Source organism: Papaver somniferum, chromosome 7, assembly GCF_003573695.1.
Source record: "Papaver somniferum cultivar HN1 chromosome 7, ASM357369v1, whole genome shotgun sequence".
In the NCBI taxonomy this organism is placed as follows: domain Eukaryota; kingdom Viridiplantae; phylum Streptophyta; class Magnoliopsida; order Ranunculales; family Papaveraceae; genus Papaver; species Papaver somniferum.
In genome coordinates, this window is record NC_039364.1 from 49,640,870 (window position 1) to 49,659,721 (window position 18,852).

At 38.2% G+C, this 18,852-nt stretch overlaps 1 long non-coding RNA gene across 1 annotated transcript; it reads right to left on the reverse strand.

Moving 5' to 3' along the window:
- Positions 1-1,484: 1,484 nt before the first annotated feature.
- Positions 1,485-11,509, reverse strand: LOC113297250. Its single transcript, XR_003333406.1, has 3 exons — positions 8,327-11,509; positions 1,678-1,835; positions 1,485-1,547 (listed from the first exon to the last, which is right to left on the reverse strand). It is a non-coding gene; the product is annotated as an uncharacterized LOC113297250 (long non-coding RNA).
- Positions 11,510-18,852: the final 7,343 nt, after the last annotated feature.

Below are 18,852 nucleotides of genomic sequence, written 5' to 3' on the forward strand. Positions count from 1 at the left end.
CTATTTGGTTTTAAAGGGTTTGGATTTTTGGGAAAAATTTGGTTTTGGTGGGAGACATTTTTTTGGTTTTTTAAAATTTTGGGAGCATGTTTGGTTTTAATGGGTTAAAGAAGAAAAATTTGGTTGTTAAAATGGGAGCAAGTAAAATTTGGTTTTTGAATGGGAGAAAGTTTTGGTTTTTGAAATTAGGAGCAAAATTTTGTTTTTTTTTTTTTTTTTTTTTTTTTAAAGAAAATAAAATTTGGTTTTTGAATGGGAGCAAGCCCACTGTTGGTTTTGTGTTTGCTTTGGCTCAGCTGGTTTGAAAACGTTTGGTGAAACTGAGTCCAAAATCTCGGCCTAGAATTTGGGTACTCGGTCCACTAACGAGTTAACCTAGCGTGATCGGTTACAAGCTCAGCTGGGTTTAAAAACCCAGAATACAAAATACAAGTCCAAATTAAACAAGCTCACAAAAATTAAATACAAGCCCACAAATTAAACAAACAAGCCCACAAAAATTAATTACAAACCCAACAGAAAATAAAAAGCCCAAAAATTGGCTTTAATATTACAAGCCCACAATTAAAAATTGGAAGCCCACAATTCGGGTTCTCTTAAATGGGTTACCTTTTAAGCACAGCCCAGCTGCTCTGACATTGTTGCAAAAACCCAGTTGGGCTTTGGTTCTTTTCCTTGGTGGCGTCCCAGCAGAGGAAAAACAGGTTCAGAACAGCAGGTCCAACAGCAAATGAAGTGAAGCAGATGCAGATGCAAGTGCTATGCAGTGAAATGCAAAAATAGCCAAGAAAACTACAAGAAAAACACAGCACCAATCCCCGGCAGCGGCGCCAAAAACTTGGTGGACCCGAAGATATTATATTTAAATGCAAAATGGTCCCCGGCAGCGGCGCCAAAAACTTGGTGGGCCCGGAGAAAGCGTATAAAATTAAGCGAAATGAAACGCGGGCCTACAGTAATACCGCAAGTGCACGGTCGTCAGTTGTAACTCGTGCAAGTACGGGTCGATCCACAGAGACTGGGTCGTGGGATGTGAAAATGATGGATTGATCGGATGGCTCCAAGTGAAGAGACTGGTAGCGACCGTCGGATGCCTTGATATAACGAAGTTAACGGCGAAGATCGAGGTTAGGTGCTGTAGTGTTTAGCGGAAGTATCGATATTTGATGAACATGCATAGGAGCGACCGTAGGATCTAAATGTGATCTAATCTGAAGGCTTGGAATTTAGGCACTATGGTGTCTTGCAGGGACTTCAGATTTTGATGAACGATGAAGAAGCGACCATTGGATGATGAGATGGATCCGGTCTAACGGCTGAGAACGGAGGCGGGTATGGATATAGAAAATGGGTTTGGGTAAGGGTTTTGGGCCTTGGGTATGCCAAGCCCATATCTTCTTCAAGAACAATTCTTCCTTCTTGAGCCCATTCCTAGCTTTTTGGACGTGCGCTCCATTCTTTGCGGCTTCCTTGCGTAATTTCTTCCGGCTTTTCACCACTCTTCAGCTCTTTTCCGCTCCGCAAGTTATCAAGACTTTATTTATTACCTAAAAATGCAAAATTAAGTAAGAAAAATATTTATTCTTGAAAACAATGAAAATACAGAATATGGGATAAAATGTAGAATTACTGCACAAAAGATGAGTTAAATGCCAACAAAAAGGGATAAATATATACAATATTTGGCACTCATCAGGCTGCAGGTTGTACTGCTTGTTGATCAAACGTCTGCTTACTCGAGTGTCTCGTGATTCTTCAGTAGATTTTGCTCTTTCCAACAGACCAGGTGCAGTAGTCGCCGACCTCTTCGTAGCTTCGTGAAGCTCTGAGAAAGTCTGAAAACGAAGATTTTCTAGTAAAGCTTTGTAGACCGGGATCATGTCATTGATGCATAAATCTACCAGCTGCTGCTCCATGACATTTGGATCATGGCAGTCTAGGGCCTGGACTCTGAATCTTTTCACGTAGTCATTGGGATTTTCACTAACCCTCTGAAACATTCTCCCAAGATCAAAGAGAGTGACTTGTTCTGACACAAAGAAGTACTTCATGTAGAAGGCGTTAATCATTTCTCCCCAATTGTTGATAGTCCCTGGTGCGATATTGTTGTACCAGGTGTATGCCCTGCCTTTCAAAGATTTTGAAAACTCCTTGAGGCGAACGACATGGTTATGTTCATGTTCTCCCAAGGCTTCCAGGAAACGAGAGACATGTTCTCGAGCATTGCCAGTTCCATCATACAGAGTGAAAGTCGGGGAAGTGTAACCTTTCGGAAGAGGGATCCTTTGCGTAGCAGCAGGATATGGTGGCTGGTGACGATGGACATGTGATGTCTTATCATTTCCACGATTCTCCAAAAGGCGCTCCAAATCTTCCCGAGTAATGAAATTTGATGGCTCCTTTGTTGATGGATCGTCTGCGACTTTGCGGACTTCGTCGTCATCCACCGTATGAATTGGAACCACCTAATGATCAGCATTTGAGGATTTCTCTTTTTCCTTTCCTTTTTCTTGAGTTCTCTCTGACATCTTGTCAGTGAGAGTCTTCAGATAATTAAACAGCTCTTTCTGTGTAGTAGCCATATCGGTTTGATTCTTTGCAAGAGTCTCTTGCACTTTGATGAGATCAGTAATGGTAGGTGGTGGGTTTCCTCTGACTTCCTCAGGGTGTCGGCCGAACAGAGGATGACCTTCCGTGTTAGCGTGAGGAGGCGTAACATCATCACCGCCAGTGTTAGAGGTCGAAATTGTTTCCGGGATATCCTCATTGTTGTTGTTGCTAGTGCTAGCGTCGTTTGTGTTGGAACCTGTAACTAACCCAGACCTAAGACCAGCCATCTTGTGAAACTGTGAGATTGCAACCGAGAGATTAATCTCCCACTGTGGTCGCCAATCTGTAGATGGGGAAAACGATTTGCTGGTTTTTACGGAATTGAAAAGACGTCCGTGTGGAGACTCCTTGAACCGAGAGAAATGTTGAACCTCATACAGATGCACTGCAAGAAGGGAGTGCTTTAAGTTCGAGAGATCAATCTGTAGGATTCCGGCCTAAACAAAGAACAACGGTCGTTCCAGAGTCAATTCGGTCACAAGAGATGATGGGTTGATCTGTAGGAGGGAAGCTGAGAAATGTGTGGGATCAATGGTGATCTGAGATTGTAGGTGTGTTGTGAATTCAGCGTAAGGACGCTCTGAATGATTGAATTTTACTCAATTGAGAGTGATTGCTCAGACGATGAGTTCGTGTAGACGAAAGATTGTCTGTATGAACTTGCCGAGAAATTGCTTGTTTAGACGAATGCTTGAGTATTCGAATCTTGTCCTTTCAATCATGATTTAGAGGTCTTTTTATATTACCAAATTAAAAACACCATGATCCCATGAAGTGTGACAGTTGCTGGAATCAGAGAGTGGGAAAGTGGGAAATCGTGTTAAAACCAGTTGCTCATCATGCGGAGACTTGGTTAATTTTCCACCCACTACTTTGTTGACTCTTCCAACTGATTGCACAACTTGCTCACATTCTCGTCGTGGGTGAACACACGTGTCGTAGACCACCAGACCAAAACCCTAGTTAATATCCCCCATGCGACACGATTAATATCTCGTGATTGTGGAGTCAGTTGCTGACTTTATGGGACGATGAGTCCATGTATTTCTGAGTTGAACATGATTTGCAAATGTTCTGAAACTCATGAATTAAATATGTCTGCTGAGACAAGGTATTATTATGTTGATTACCTAAGACGAGCAAACTGTGTTGCTGAATATTGATAGTTAAACCAATATTCTTGAATCTGAGCAAATATTGCTGGTTCGAGCAAATATTGTCGGTTTGAGCGAATATTGCTCATTTAATGAATTGTTGGTAGCAGGACCAAAAAAAATATTAATTTAAGATAATGACTGCTGGGTCGAGCATAATAAATAAAAGTGTTGATCATGGAATCAACATAAAACTATCAGTATTCGGATCTACTCAGAATCATGTTTTTGTAGAGTTCTGGATTCAAAACCCTAATTTTAATGAATTGATGATTTATTGAAAATCAACTGCAGAGTGAGTGAAGCAGGGACCGACTACATGGGATGATGACTCCACCATGTAACGCCCAGATGCTCGAATGAGCAAAATACCAAAGTCTCCTGAGGACCAGTTGGTGAAAGAATGATTAAATGCTGGTTTAATCATTTATTAAAATAATGCTCGTGTGAGCGACAGATAATAAAACCTAGTTATGAAAAGATGAGGGACCGACCAAGAGGTCATGGGACCGGCTCTTGGTGGCCGTGGGACCAATTGATGGTCGTTTGAGCAAAATCCTAATTGTTTGGAAAGAGTTTGAACCTAATATGAGCAATTAAGCAAATTAGGTTAAAATCATTAAAACGTGTGGGACCGGCTGTTTGCAAGCCTTAGGGTCACCCTTGGTCGGTCAAGGGGATGTGCCCGTGTCACCATAGTGTCTGTGTCTCAGTCCTGAGAGTTTCAATATTTTCCGATGCGCGTTTGAGCAACGTTTTGAGAAAATATGCAGAATCCAGGGTTTTGCTGAAACTAGGAAAAATGCATAAGATGATGAAAAATAATTAACAAAATAGGGAATTGCAAGGTGTGGGACCGGCCACGGCTAGGGCATGGCCGGTCGGCTGACAGTCACGGTCCCACACACTTTTCCCAGTTTTATGTAATTTTATGTATTTTCTCTGAATTGAGGGAAATTCCATGAAACTGGAGAGTTTTATGAAATTAGGGAACTTCCATGAGATGAGGGAAATAAAATAATAATAAAATAGAGAATGAAAGAGTGTGGGACCGGCAATGGCCAATGGCCGGCCGGCCAACAGGCACGGTCCCAGGGCACTCTTCCCAATTTTATGTAATTTTCATGATTTTAGGGAATTTTCATAAAATCAAAGAGTTTTGTTGATCCCAGTCCCCTTGCGCCTTTGCTAATATTTTATTATTATTATTTTTCCTTCCTATTTTGCATAGGTTCATCGTTCATTCGTATTTTTGAAATGCTCGTTTGCGCATTCAAATGCTGGTTTGTGCATTATTGCTAAGTACACTTGCACCATTTTAATCAGGGCTTATTCGATGCTCAGATGCCTGTTTCGTTGAATATTTATCACTGACCCGTGGAATTCTGCTGGGAAGAACCAGGAATTGAAATGACGAAATATAACGAAGAATCGTAGAATATTGCTGGAAATTCAGGCGATTAGAGATAATTAACTGATGGCTCTATACTAGCAGGGCTTCCTATCTAGGAGCATTAATTATCTGAGAGTTGAGCAATATGAACTTGCTGGAGTATCATATTTCTCCCATATAGTCAGGGAAAACCTGGTTGCATCCTGAAGACGTTGTCGCTCTATACTAGCAAGCATGTTGTCTAGGAGCCGTCCAATCTTTCGATTCTATATAAAAATAATTACTGAAATTGCTCAGTATTCATGAGATGTGTCGTGGCCTCAGCTGGGAGACTACACATCTACAGATACTCTGAGAGACAGCCTTCTCAGTCAGAGATTTTATGGCATGAGCTTTCACGCTTTGTTGAGAGACATGAGTCTCAATACTCATATGATTGCCGGATCCGGAGTATGCATAATTATGGTTTTACAAATTTGCCCTTGTCGAAAATCCACCATCTACAATTAGTTTTGTTATTATAATGTCAACAACGTCATTTATGGATTGAATGTATATAGGTTGTTATGCTGTTGAAACTCGGAATCAAGCGCATGTGTAATGAATTCTTGTAATTTGTTTATCCATATGATGTAAGACTTTTGTCACTAAAATTGACAAAGGGGAGATTATTAGAGAATAACTCGGTTGAACCCACCAAGCGTTGGTATGTCAAGTTTCATTGTCATATTTTAGTGAATCAAAACTCATTTAAAGAGCCGCTTGATTATTTACTAGAGTCAACTTCGTATAAGTTAGCTAGAAAGTTACTAAGATATGAGACTTACAAGTATTATGTGAAGACTTGAAGAATGTGGAGAAGTAAAGAGCTACAACGACGACATCATCCTTTCTCTTGAAGTTAGTAATATTTGACTTGAACTGTATCATTCCTAACGTATCTTTCAAGTCGTGCATGTTGAAAACATAACTGCGAAGCTGTGAATGTTTATACTCTAGTTAGACATGGTATTAAGGAATTACAATACGAAGTATAACGTCTATCTTTTGAACTTCGTATATAAGACTCGACATAATCGTATGAATTTTATTGTAATTATGTGTATGGATATGGGTGAAGATTTCGTCCTGCGAAACAATGTTTTACATTCGTTTAAAGTAAGTACAATTTATAAACTTGTTTTATGAATCGAAAGAGAAATCGCTAGGCTTATTGGTATTGTTATTCATTGCAAATCTTTGGATTACCAATATGTGTGTTTAGCATAACCGCTCATAACTTGTTTATGTATCTTGGTCAAACTATTCACAATGCCTGACTTTTGTATTGGTATGAGTTTTATTAGTGAAACCGATCTTAAGTAATCACCTGAGATGGTATGGTCGATATTTGTAATTGGTGTGACCATTCCTAGTCATTTGGTAACCGATCCTAGAACTTGGTTGGGACTAATCACAAGATGTGTAATCGATCCTAGTAGTAGGTTAACAAGTTTTAGTTATTGGTGTAACTGATCCTATAACTTGTGCAACCGATCACAAGTAAGTACCATAAATAAGTGGTAACCGATCCTGGTACTTAGTTAACAATGTTTTGGAAACTAATGTGACCGATCCTAGTACCCACTTGGAGGTAGAACCGAAACTTGTTTTGGTAGAACCGTGAAACCCATTAATGGTGATTTGATAGGATAATCAATCACATAGTTCTTGGAATTCAGATGAACCAATCTTAAAGTCATTTGGAAGTGTGGCAAATCGGTTCCAAGATTGTAAATATGAAAAAGGATTTACAAAGTAAAGATGTCGACATACTTTGAACATGTGCAGTAATTCTTATCTTTTATTGATCAAAGATATTCCTTAATAACTAAAGGAGAATCCCAAATCGGAATAAATTGAGAATCTTTTAATTAAGATTTTTAGTTTTATATGCTTTTAATTTCCAGCAATCAAAATGCATATCTTTAGAAAATAAAAATTGGTAATGTGCATTTACTAATTGGAGATTTTCTACTGAGATTTCGGTCAATATTTGGACAGAGCATTTTCAGGAATGATGAAAACCGAATTTGAAAATATATTGCATATCTTGAGAATATTTTCAGTTTTGGAAATTCCTTGGTGTCCAAACTTCCTTGGTCTATAAATATTGAAGTTTGTATTTCGAGCAAACTAATCCTCAGAGCCAGCAAAACTACTTAGTTGTGTTGTTACTGGTGGAGCTGTCTATTTGGAGAGGAAAGTACCATAATTAAGCGAAATCTCTTACGACCGCTCGTTTTAAAGACTTCTTTGGAATTCGGAAGCTCTACGAGTACCGTTGGTGGAAAACTAGATAATTGCAGTTTATTATTAGTTTTCGATTGATTTTATTGACTAACGATTGTTGAACTTTGATTGCGCCTAATTTATTTATGCTTGAGAATCTTCTCTTCTGATATAAGATTCACTCAAATTAGATCAAAGTTTCGACGGGGATCTTTAGACTGTTTGTAGATCTAAATACGTCTTGTGATAATCCATTGTTAACAGACTTCATTCTGTGTGTGATTGATCACAAGAGATTCAAGTTGATTGTGTGCAAGTGTTTATTGAAGATATAAGAAGATTTGAAGACTAAGAAGATTGCTTGTTTGAGTTCATAATCTTTGGTGTGCACAAAACTTTCAGAAGTACATGCTTTTATGCTTAAAAATGAAAGGAAACAAAAGTTTCAGAGTAGTGACACTAGGACAGGTACGCAAGGTTTCAGTAATCTTTCATAATTATGCATTCAGTACCATTCTAATTGCGGCGATGTTATGTGTAAATTGAAGCACAATATAGATTCTGTTAAAGCTTACTTCGAAGCATAAAAGCATAACGGAGTTTACTGAAAATGTCAAAATGCATAAACATGAAAGATATTTGCCTACTTATATGAGGTCTTGTAAATTTCAAAAGCATAAGTTTTCATTTTAAGAACAAAGGTCGAGATACAAATTTTATGCCAGAGTTTAAGCTCTCATTTAAGAAAAAGAGATTGTATAATATTGGATGTCATACCAAATATTGGTCAAAGAAAATGAAACTCATTTTTATATCAGGCTAGATGTGAGAACAACGGCTGCTCATGAATCTTTGGCATCATATATTTTTTTCGCATTTAATGGAAGAGTTCTCTAACCTGTTTAGATCAAGGCTCGTTGTAGCTGCAATTAACATCCAACAAAGGCTGTTATTTCCCGTTTTGAGCTTTGCTGTGCGCTGCTTCATATCACAACTTTCTTCCTGACATATTAAACCAGGCTACCAGAGTCAATTCAAACAAATATGAAGTTTGAACATGTCTATAATAACATATTGAAAGACATAAGAATTTGTTGATTGACAACTTGGTAAGCTTAAAGAATTCATAGTAGTATATGATGAGTATTATTGGTTAAATCTAAAGGATTACGATATGCAAGTGTCTGCCAAAGTGTGATGCAAGTCATGGAGTAAGTCAAAAAGAAATTATTAAAGCGATTAAGCATAGCGAGACAAGTCTAGTCCCCTTTCAGTGTGCTGTCCATGCATGGTTCTGTAGGCAAGAGCAAAGATGCATTTGAATGACGCTGATGAGCTTTAAGTTGGCTGATACTCTCTTCTATTTGTTGGGGTTGGTAACTGGCCATTGATATGCGGAGGTTGGAGTTGAGGTGCAATTCCTCGAGTGACAATTCCGGACAACTCTTAGCCTCTGACGGATCAGATAGCAAGGCAGCAGCATTTTGGGCAGTCAGCTATGGATGAAGGGTGTTGTTGTGGCGTTAAGCGATGCGCAGTTGTTCCAAGCTCTATACAACACACTAAGCTTAGGTGCTGGTCTTGAGGATATTTATAGCTACAGATTCTTAGCTGTAGAGTTAGGCTTTAAAGTTATAGATAAACAGTTCTGGAAATAGTCAGCTCATAGGTGACACAAAATTTCAGGTCGCTTAGTTAAAATATGTCAGCTCGTTTAAGTGACAGATTCATATAGCAAATCAGTGACAATTTAAAGTTTAATATTGTAAGTTCATAAAATTATGTTTGAGCAGTTCAACTCAGATAGGTGTCACAGGAATCATGTATAATAATGTAAACAGATTATCATGCTTTTAGAAGAGATATTTAAATGCTTATTCAGCTCGATTTATTTCATCTAAGTACACAACTCACTAGATTTTACATTGCTAGCATAGATAGCTATGTGAGTCCATTCAGACTTAAAGATTTCAGATCAAGTTCATGAGGTATAACATTAAACGTTAATCAGATGCAATTAAAAGCAATAGACCAGCTCATAATGTATGAGATATATAAAAGCAGATTTGTGTTATTCAAGCAAGGTATACATGGCAGATACTAGTTGAGCAAATTTAATCATCTAGTTCATTATGTAGATGTTTTATCCACATGCAACAGTTGTACCTAACTAAGCGAGCTCATGCTTTATGATTTAAACATGTTTTTTCATTATACGGATGTTCAACTTTTCTCTAGCATTCAAGCATTAATTCTAATTATAAGGCAATTCAATTATACGTTTAGCTAAGGTGAGACACTTATATGGTAATAAAAGGCAGCTTAGTGCTTTCCTAGATAACTTATATCATGTTGTTTCCATTGAAACTCAAAAGTTTGCATGCATTATAAAATAAAAGGGGTTAAGGGGAAGTGTGTACTGACTGAAATGCTATAACTGCCAATAGTTATGTAACTCCGATATGCTTTCAAAAATTTGGCTTAAGAAAGTAATACTTAGCTTTTGCCGAGGTCAGGTAGCTTTTGATATTTCTGGTTATAATATCAGGTCCTAGTTTGGACTTGTATGAATGACTTCATCTTGCCAAAGCTTGAGTTCTTGTCTTTGTTGTGCTGCTCTTAGATCAGCAATCATAATATCATGAAGCCGAGACTGATTCCAGCAATTAAAAATTGTAAGTACCACATCATTGTTAAGTTGTATTCAAAGATAAACAGATTGAACTCCAGACATTCAACAGATGACAATAATCCATTGCTGTTCAATCCTGCAGCTCAATCTCATTAATTAACCCCAATTTCTGAGTCTTCTATGCACCAGCATTCAGCTCCCTCTGAATCATTACCACTCCAATCAGTTCATATCCATATGCTCATCACTGCCATCACAGCACCAACTTAGTCTGCACACAACCATACTCCATCTGAGCTGCAACTCCAGTTTCACCATGTTTTTCTCATCCCAACTGAAGGCAACAGCGCCACTTCTAACCTTCTACACACAACATTCCTTGGCAACAACAACAGCTTCAACTCCTTTCCCTTTCTTTATTCCCTCAACCCACTGCATACACCACCAGTGCCTTCAACTGCAATTGGTATCAGTCAACACAACTACCAGCTCTAATCACCTCTCCTGTCTCCATTCTCGTTGTGCTTCAGTTCAGTGTTCTTCAGCACTGCAATAACAATATCAACCAAACCATACATGGAAAATCAAAGCAGCTGCAGCTTCAAGTGATCATGCATTCATAAATTTCCAGCTACTGCTCTTCCTTGATCTCACAAGTTCCTTCTTCATCAATCGAAATCTGATTCAAGAGGCCTTTATAATGATTCTGAGAACAGGGAACCATAATTTTAAATTAGTTACTAAAATTCAACAGTTGATTGCCTTATTACTTCACTACATACAAGAACTGGAGCAATTTGTCTCAAATAGAAGTATAAGTGCAGATTACATAAAATCGAAAATGAATCAAATTCAAAATAATTTGATGGGTTTTCAAGTTAAGATACACTGTTTTCAAAACTAAATTCTAATTTTGAATTACGATGAAGCTTGAGAAATATACTAACTCTCAACGACGAGCAGTTCCAATAATTTTTCCTATTCCAAAGATTTTTTCCTCAAGATGAGGATCGCAAATTGGGTCTTAGGTTTTAAATCAGATCGTAAACTAGAAAGGAATCTCGAATTTGAATCTATGAAAACCCTAAAATATTTTTTTCCAAAAAACCAGAAATTAATCAATTATTACGGTGAATGACAACAAGTAAATTGAACTTATATGTTCGATTGATTTTTTGTTGATGAATCTCCGATTTGGTTGTTGTTATTGTTCCTCAGAAAGGGCAAAAGAATGATGGTTGATCTGAGAAGAAGTCGCCTTGTTGTAGCGGACGACGCTGATGTAGTTCAGCAGTGCTGATGTGGTGAAGCGGCGGTGCTTGGCGCGGAGCTTTGCTATATCAAGTTAACCGATCAGATGTTGTTCCTCGGAGTTGATGGTAGTCGATTTCCTATCTGGATTTGGTTGGTGCTCGATTTGGTTACCCCGTCATGTACAAGCAAAGAAGAGGGAGGCGATGTTGATGTAGTTGGACTTGGATGCAATCGGGGGATGAAGCGGTTGTAGTGTGACGGGGCATAAGAGCAAGTCTTACGGTGGAATCCAACCTATTCCAAAGGTGGAAAAACCAAGGAATGTCAAGTCTAATGCTTTCAAGTTGGGGCTTTCCACAAAAAATCTAAGAAGGGTTTCATGGTTTGGTGGAAGGGTTCGTGGAATCCATCTAAACGCCAATAAGAATAGCGCTAAACGCAAATAAGATTGGTGCTAAAAAAACACCATTAAGAATTGCGTTTTTTTTTTAAATCCGTAGATTTAAAATGAGTTGTTGAAATCTAACGGCTGGAAAAAAAAAAGCTCCATTGTTAATTGCGTTTTTTTAGCTCCATTAAGAATAGCGTTTCTATTATTCCACCATTACACTTGCGCTTCCATCCACAGTTCCAAGTGTTGAGGTGGCGTGGAAGATGGAAGATGGATGGATTCCACCATAAGACTTGCTCTAAGTGAGCGGAAAGAACGAAGCTGCTCGGAAGATTAGAAGATCACCCGGGTTGATCTTGGTGTAGATTCTCCGGATTCAAAGCGGTAATGATTGTAACTGACCTTGTAGCTCGATGTTGATGATGCGGGTGACTGCGAATAAGAGAAGAATTGGAGCTCCGGATGGTATGGTCTCGAGATGTACTAGTACTACGGATGATAGACACAAGTTCAATTGTCGGCTGGGAGGGATGATGCGGAAAGCCAGGAGAGACGAGGTGAGAGAAATGCAAAGTTGTGAGAATTAGGGGTGGACGGGTCTTGCTGGGCGAGAAATTAAACTCCTCCCACTGTGGTCGCAATGTTGATAGTGTAAAAGTGGGAAAGAGGAGCAAGTCCAAGCCACAGCAAGCCCATCCCCTTAGAGGTGAAGAGAGAGAATGTATGAGTTCCCCCTTGTTAAGTTTCTTTTCTTTCCCCTTTATAATAATCCTTCCCCCTCCCCTCCATTAATAAACACTCATAAGGCTAATATATTACAAAACTACCACTTTCCTCTTTTCCAAGTTATCAAAGAACAAAGGCCCATCTTGTTAGAGATGAGACCCAACTATTCAAGATTCTTCTTCTTGGGCTAGGTCCATCCATTATCTTATGGGTTGGACCTAGTCCCCAAGTTCCTTCTTCTTAAGAGGAACCTTTAGTAGGCTAAGTGGCTACCTCTTTTAGGGTTAATTATTTTCATGTATCAACAGGATCCAACTATAATCGGTTTATCTTTGTGATAACCTTGATTGATTAGTTGAGTAGATCGGCATCAATATATTGTCTTTGTGACTAAGAGTATTGATTCCAAAATCTAGACCCAACTACTTTGGTAGTTGTATTTTTAGATAGATCTAAGAATCTGACATAGGAGTTTATTGGGATAAACGGAAGAGCCTTTTGTCAAGCTCATATCACTTGTTTGAAAAGAGTTGTTACCGAACAGATTTGTTGTTCCTTTACTGTTTGGAAGACGAACCAAAGGAATTGTTCCAAGTGCGTGACTTATTGCAAGTTGGAGGCGCAGGGATACAGAGGGAACTAGGTGAACTATAGGTTTAGTTGCTTGGTCTCAACTATACGAAGTTGGTTTAGATTTTGTATAACGGCTTAATCCTGAGAGTATTCAATTCTGGACAAGGTCCCGGGGTTTTTCTGCATTTGAGGTTTCCTCGTTAACAAAATCTTGTTGTGTCTTTTACTTTTCTTTTTCCGCAATTATAATTGTTTTTATTATAATTGGAAGTATAATACACAAACCTAATTCCTAATTACTTGATAGCAATTGTGTTTGGTTAAGTACGAACTTATTATCAAGTAATCATACTTCGTTGTTGTATTGTCTCGATCTTGTATCCATAGCAATCACACAAGTTATCTTGTTGTCGTATTGTCTCGATCTCGTATCCATAGACAATCACACGAAGTGTGAACCGATTAGTTGTATTGTCTCGACTCAGTCCATAAACAATCACTTTCGGAGAAAGGACTTATATGTGGAAAAGTTTTAGATTGAGGTATATTTGGGTACCCTCGTATTTTCACATGCCCACTGGTTGGATCAGTAGTTGAAAACGCGGGGGTACCAAAATACACCACCACTTTTTTCTCAGGCAATCTGTATGGACAAACTTAATACAACTCCGGGAGTTAAACTCAATCAAGGAATATTATCTAGAGTTATATCTCTCTCTCTTGTGATTAGAACGTTTACAGAAACAAGTCTGTGAACCTAACACAAAGAGATTACTTGGACGGTACCAAAGACCAATTGTCCAAGAATTAATCTAGTCGTATCCAACAAACTAGGTCGGATGTATCTACTAAGATTTATCAACGCACAACCAGTGATATTTCAATTATAAAGATAAACAATATAATACGGAAAAAGAAATAACACAAACACCAGAAGTTTTGTTAACGAGAAACCGCAAATGCAGAAAAACCCCGGGACCTAGTCCATATTGAACACCAAACTTTATTAAGCCGCTACAGATACTAGCCTACTACCAATTAACTTAGAACTGGAATGTGTTTGATCCCTAAAAGGTATCCTACCGGTTAAGGTACATTCGCGCTCCTTACGCTTCTTGAATTCCATCAGGACTCCGAGCAATTGATTCCCTTAGATGACGTCACACCAACTAAGAGTTGTTTCAAATCAATTGAAGACTTTAAACCAAATATGCCTCCCACAGATTAAGCGTATATATGATTTCCTTTTACAATCAAATAACTTGATCAAAGGTGTGGAAATCGATAGCAATAGACAAAGTCTAGTTAACCTCAAAATCTGGACTTATGCAACCCGAAGTGCAGCCTAGATTATTATTCACCTCAAAAATATAAAACCCGTGGAATCAACAAAGTTTGATAAGAAGAGAACTTTGATGATTTATATCTATCTTGATCGATGGAGCAATCTCACCAAACAATCAAGATCAGGATACTCGAGTTACCAAGGAAAGATAAGTGAACCTGGCTTCACGAATTCCTATGAAGACTTTGTAATCGTTAAACCCTAAAAGGGTTAGAAAGAGGACGACGATACAACTAGGACACACCAAAAACTAGTGTCGGGATTCAAAGATCCTCGTTGCTTGAAATTCCCCTTTTATAGACATTTAAAGCGTAGGTTGCTTTAGGTTTAAACTAAGATAGATTTGGAACCAAGCAAACAATATCCACCATTAGATGAATCTTTGAATCTGATTTACATAAGAAAGATATACACTCTGGTTAGGTGAGACCGTAACTGAACTGTGTACAAAGAGTATTTTCAACATAGTTAGCCGAAACTAGCCGGTTTGAACTTAAAAGCTTAATCTTCATTTTCATCAACACATAAGACATTAACTCTAAGTCACAAATATGTGATCAAACGAGTCTAGTGTTTTTAGAGAATTCACCAAATGTTAATTATCTCGTATAAATAATTTAAACGCACTTGAAAATATAATCGACATGGTTAGTAGGTGTACAAGGTACAAATACCATTGTCGTTTACATGTACCGGTTTGTAAACATTTACCAAACCAAGTTCCGGAGTTAACATAACTTTTTAGGTTTGCGCACCGGTTTGGAAACTTTAAGACTGTCACCGCTTCCGGATGTTAGAGCATAGATCGGTCGACCTCGCATGCGTTGCTATCTCAAGCATGTTTTTCAATGTTAGTGATCAAAAGTATAAGTCTTGATTTCTAGACTACATAGCTAAGTCTCGGACTAGGATAAAAAAGTGTAGTTGAGCTCAAGGACTTCATGGCGATTCATCATACAACGACGAAGATATACTCAAGGAACCGTGGAACTTCATCAACAAAAAGGTATGTGGAGACTTGAACTTATCTATCACTCAAAAGTATATCTCTTCTATCTCCTACTTCTTATGAGACAAAAGTCGTATGCTATATAGACTGGATCATACACATTTGATATTTCGAGCCGAGTATATCTCGCCTACCTAGTGACGAATGTCATGAAAAGTTTCAATTACTTTGAGAATTGCTCTGACGCGAAACGGTCTGTGAATAACGGCTATATAACGTCCTCTGAGAATGTCTCAATGATTGGAATGAGAGTTTAGATTACATAACCATGTATTCCTTAATCCGAAGTTTTCGTACTTTGTTGATTGAGAGAACCGGAGGAATTGGCTTTTCCAAGTCCGTGAACTCGGTCCGCGAACTGACGGAAGTTCTTGTACCGAGAATTCTGCTGGGATTTTCCAAAAACTCGTTTGCGTGTAAGTCCGCGAACTCAGTCCGCGAACCTAGTCCGCGAACTGGCGAAAGTCTTTTTGCCGAGATTTTCTGCTGAGTTTGGAAAACTCCACCGGTTGTCTTAAGTCCGCGAACTTGTTTGTGAGCTTAAGAGGTTATGATCTAAAGATGTGCTCTGAACATGAAACTTAAATTACTAAGGAATGCTTTATGCAAACCGTGGCTATAAAGTTCATGAGCCGATTCAATCGAGTCGAATCATCTTCGTTTCAATTGTGTCTTGTGTAGTTACATAAGATCTCATAGCAATTGAACAACTTTTTAACTAGTTCATTTGAGTCAATTGAACTAGTTATGGTGAAGAAGAACAAGGTTAATATGAAATGCTCATATGGTTAACCTTTTGGGTTACTATGTTGAACCAACAAACACGTACACGTTTGGGCATGGTTTTCACAAACCCAGTAAACGTCTACCCAAGTGTGTGTGACAAGCTAAGTTTTCGATCTAACGGTTGAGAAATATTATTTTGAATCTAAATCAGATTTTCATCTAAAGGAGACATCTAGCATTGTGCAAAACTAATCCCCACACGTCTGTGTGATACTAGTGCGCTCGCTAGAGTCGATTCTCCTTTAATCTTTGATTTTCTTCTCTAAAACCAGGTTAACGACTTAAAGACTTCGTTGGGATTGTGAAGCCAGACCGATACTACTTTTATCGTAGTTGTGTGATTTGATCTTGCATCTTCTATCGTACGAGTACAATCTTTGATTGGCTTGAGATCGTGAGAGTTCTCCGATAGGCAAGATAAAGAAGTCACAAACATCTTCGTCTCACTGTTTGTGATTCCTCGACAAACCGCCTGTGTAGTCAGGAAGGATTGTAGAGAGGTGATTGATTAATCTAGTCTGTTCTTCGGGGATATAAGACCGGATTATCAATTGGTTCATGTTCACCTTGATTTCATATCTTAAGATGGAACAAAACCTAGGGTTTATCTGTGGGAGACAAATTTATCCTTTGACAGACTTTTCTGTGTGAGACAGATTTGTTTATTATCAAGTCTGCGATTTTGGGTTGCAGCAACTCTTGGTTGTGGGTGAGATCAGCTAAGGGAATCAAGTGCGCAGTATCCTCCTGGGATCAGAGGCGTAGGAGTACAACTGTACCTTGGATCGGTGGGAGACTGATTGGGGTTCAACTATGGTCCAGTCTGAAGTTAGCATGGAGTAGGCTAGTATCTGTAGCGGCTTAATACAGTGTGTATTCAATCTGGACTAGGCCCCGGGGTTTTTCTGCATTTGCGGTTTCCTCGTTAACAAAACTTTTGGTGTCTGTGTTATTTCTTTTCCGCATTATATTTTATATAATTGAAATAATACAGGTTGTGTGTTCGTGATCATCAATTGGAAATCCAACCTTTGGTTGTTGATTGATATTGATTGATCCTTGGACATTGGTCTTTGGTACCGTCCAAGTTATTCCTTGTATTTGATAAAGACTCGCTATTGATTTTAGCTTGAGTAAAAATCAAATCAAGAGAGAGATATTAACTCCTTGAGATACTTTTATCTAGATTGACTCTGACTGTCTAGTTGATTCACTAGCAAAGTATTTCGGAGTTAGTCCATACAGATTGCTAAGCGAAATATTGGGTGGTGTTGTTAGACCCCCACTTTTTCAATTGGTATCAGAGCAGGAAAACATATTAAAGACGTTATAAGTCTGTGTTTGTAAGCGATCTGACTCTATGGACAGTAGTGCTATCTCAATAAATGCACCACCAGATTCAGGAATTTCAGAATTCTCTTCCATGAATGATTTAATTAAATCTGTAGAATAAATTCTATCTAAACCTCCACCAGGTTTAAAATCCCTTGAAGTGTTTTCAGGGCTTGAAAAGAATCTTGAGAGCTTATCTCTTGATGTTGAGTTATACCTCCAGAAAGAGTAAGAATCTCTTGACAGGCTAAATCAAGTTATGATGAATAATATTTATGTTGAGCTTGATATTGATTTACTAATCAGTGAGAGCAATGCTCCTCCTCTGCGTAATCCAATTAGTTGTAACAAACTAAACGAATTACAAGAGGAGTTTAAATCTCAGTCATCTGAGTGTATCACCTCAAAGCATGAATTGATGCGTTGCTCAATTCCTGATACTTCATATCAAGATAGTAGTATTGCCTTCTTTTATGAAGAAGCTAGGATGTCTCTGTTTATCAAAAGAGTTTCCCCTCGCAGTACTAAGAACTATCTGCATAAACTATTTTTTATAAATTGGAAAACAAGAAATCAGAAAGACATATCCTTTTGGGCTCTCTTGAAGTTCTTTGATAGACTTATAAAAACAGTTCCTTGGGTGTTTCTCAACACTACAAGATGTAAGAGTTGCTGGAAAGAAACTCTCTCTTGGTGCCATGGTGAGCAAGACAATGTTCATCTCAACACAACTTGTTTGTGTTGAAAGTGCATCCTCACCAAGGAATGCCCTGTTACGGTAAAGGAAGCATGAGAACTGGGGCACACAGATTGTGTTCAGTAAGGATGTAGAATTCGATTGAATTCTTATAAAAATGTATCTCTATAAACTTAAGCAATATTTGTGTTTTTACTTTCTTAAGTACTTATTATGATCCATGTACCTTGCTTATCGTTCATTTCTACCTAACTTGATCCGTGTTTAAGGTTCTTATATGTTTAGGTTTGAAAATAGTTGTTCGGGATGTTTGGACTTCATGGTACACATTACATGGATGCATACCATCATTTAAAATCAAAATCCAGGGGTTTAAGTTCGCAAAACCAGTCTGCAAACTTTTTTTTGTCATGAAAATTCGTTTGCGAACCCGTATGCATACTTGACGTCGATATTCGGTAAACTTGTCTTGGTTGTAACTTCTTCGTCCGAACTCGGAATGAACTCATTCTTTTTGAATTCTCTTCCTATTTGAATTCTCTTCAAAAATGAAGATGAGAATTATTGATTTTGGATGAGTTAAGATTGGTATTTGTCTTGTCTCTTATTTTTTAGTGTTTTGCTCCATTTCGTCGCACTTGTTCCACTTCTCTTGGACTTGGCCACTTGGATTCTTGGA